The 2,290-nt window shown below is 49.5% G+C and overlaps 1 protein-coding gene across 2 annotated transcripts in view; it reads right to left on the minus strand.

The window, feature by feature from the left end:
• The window catches only part of USF1 (upstream transcription factor 1), an 8,435-nt gene extending 7,006 nt beyond the window's left edge, over positions 1 to 1,429 (minus strand). For both annotated transcript variants that reach the window (XM_072114410.1, XM_072114409.1), the window contains exon 1: positions 1,300 to 1,429. The gene's annotated coding sequence lies outside the window, so the exon portion shown is untranslated. The remainder of the gene's footprint in view (positions 1 to 1,299) is intronic.
• Between the last annotated feature and the right edge of the window lie 861 nt (positions 1,430 to 2,290).

Below are 2,290 nucleotides of genomic sequence, written 5' to 3' on the forward strand. Positions count from 1 at the left end.
ATATAATATACAGGGGGGGGGGGGAGGTGATATATAATATACAGGGGGGAGGAGGTGATATATAATATACAGGGGGAGGAGGAGGTGATATATAATATACAGGGGGAGGAGGAGGTGATATATAATATACAGGGGGGAGGAGGAGGGGATATATAATATACAGGAGGAGGAGGAGGTGATATATAATATACAGGGGAGGAGGAGGTGATATATAATATACAGGGGGGAGGAGGAGGTGATATATAATATACAGGGGGGGGAGGAGGTGATATATAATATACAGGGGGGAGGAGGAGGTGATATATAATATACAGGGAGGAGGAGGAGGTGATATATAATATACAGGGGGAGGAGGAGGTGATATATAATATACAGGGGGGAGGAGGAGGTGATATATAATATACAGGGGGGAGGAGGAGGTGATATATAATATACAGGAGGGAGGAGGAGGTGATATATAATATACAGGAGGAGGAGGAGGTGATATATAATATACAGGAGGGAGGAGGAGGTGATATATAATATACAGGGGGGAGGAGGAGGTGATATATAATATACAGGGGGGAGGAGGAGGTGATATATAATATACAGGGGGGAGGAGGAGGTGATATATAATATACAGGAGGGAGGAGGAGGTGATATATAATATACAGGGGGAAGGAGGTGATATATAATATACAGGGGGGAGGAGGAGGTGATATATAATATACAGGAGGAGGAGGAGGTGATATATAATATACAGGGGGGAGGAGGAGGTGATATATAATATACAGGAGGAGGAGGAGGTGATATATAATATACAGGGGAGGAGGAGGTGATATATAATATACAGGGGGAAGGAGGTGATATATAATATACAGGGGGGAGGAGGAGGTGATATATAATATACAGGGGGGAGGAGGAGGTGATATATAATATACAGGGGGGGAGGAGGAGGTGATATATAATATACAGGGGGAGGAGGAGGTGATATATAATATACAGGGGGGAGGAGGAGGTGATATATAATATACAGGGGGGAGGAGGAGGTGATATATAATATACAGGGGGAGGAGGAGGTGATATATAATATACAGGGGAGGAGGAGGTGATATATAATATACAGGGGGAAGGAGGTGATATATAATATACAGGGGGGAGGAGGAGGTGATATATAATATACAGGGGGAGGAGGAGGTGATATATAATATACAGGGGGGAGGAGGAGGTGATATATAATATACAGGAGGTGTGGGCGGTGCTGGGCCCCGGTGGCTCCTCCTCCCCCAGTGTCACGTGACCCCCTCTAGCTCCCGGTACCTCGGTATCTCCGCCAGATCTGAGGCTCCGGTTCCCGGTCCCAGCAGCCATGGAGTTCACACATGCGCAGTGACAGGAGCAACCGCCATATTTATTTGGGGCGGACGCTGTCACGCCAGAGCTCAGCGCCATGTGATTTGTACCGGAAGTTCCGGAGCCGCCATGTTTGATAGGGGCGGAAGACGAAACTTTTCTTCCAGGCTTCTTCCGGTGTCCGCCATGTTTGCCCGGGCGGAGATCCGCTCTCTAGTGTCACTTTAATGTTACTACATGATAATGACGTCATGTGCGTCACTCCTTTCCATCATGACGTCACTATCAGCAACCCTTTCCTTCCCGGCTCTCCTTTTTATAAGCCGCGGCATGTATTGAGACTTGTGCGGCTTCTATCTGCCCAGCGCCTAGAGACCTGTGTTATGATTCACGGGATGTCACACTGGGTGAGGGGATGACATAGTAACAGCCAATGAAGCCACCTCAAAGAGGGTCATGGGTATTTCTTCAGGCTTATTGGCATATTCAAAAAAAGGGTATGTAAGAGGTAAGAGGATCCATGGAGCCCGGGCCTGTGAGCCATGTACCTGGTCCGTCAGGGTGCGGCGTCCGGGACGACAGATCAGAGGGTGCGGCGTCCAGGACGACAGATCAGAGGGTGCGGCGTCCACCAGGACGACAGATCAGAGGGTGTGGCGTCCCGGACGACAGATCAGATGGTGTGGCGTCCAGGACGACAGATCAGAGTGTGCGGCGTCCAGGATGACATATCAGAGGGTCCAACGTATAGGAAGACAGATTAGATGGTGCGGCGTCTAGGACGACAGATCATAGGGTGGGGCGTCCAGGACGACAGATCATAGGGTCCGGCATCCAGAACGACAGATCAGAGGGTCCAACGTACAGGACAGCAGATCAGATGGTGCGGCGTCCAGGACGACAGATCAGAGGGTCCAGCATCCAGGACGACAGATCAGAGGGTTCAACATACAGGACG

This window comes from Engystomops pustulosus, chromosome 7 (genome assembly GCF_040894005.1).
Source record: "Engystomops pustulosus chromosome 7, aEngPut4.maternal, whole genome shotgun sequence".
Lineage (NCBI taxonomy): Eukaryota > Metazoa > Chordata > Amphibia > Anura > Leptodactylidae > Engystomops > Engystomops pustulosus.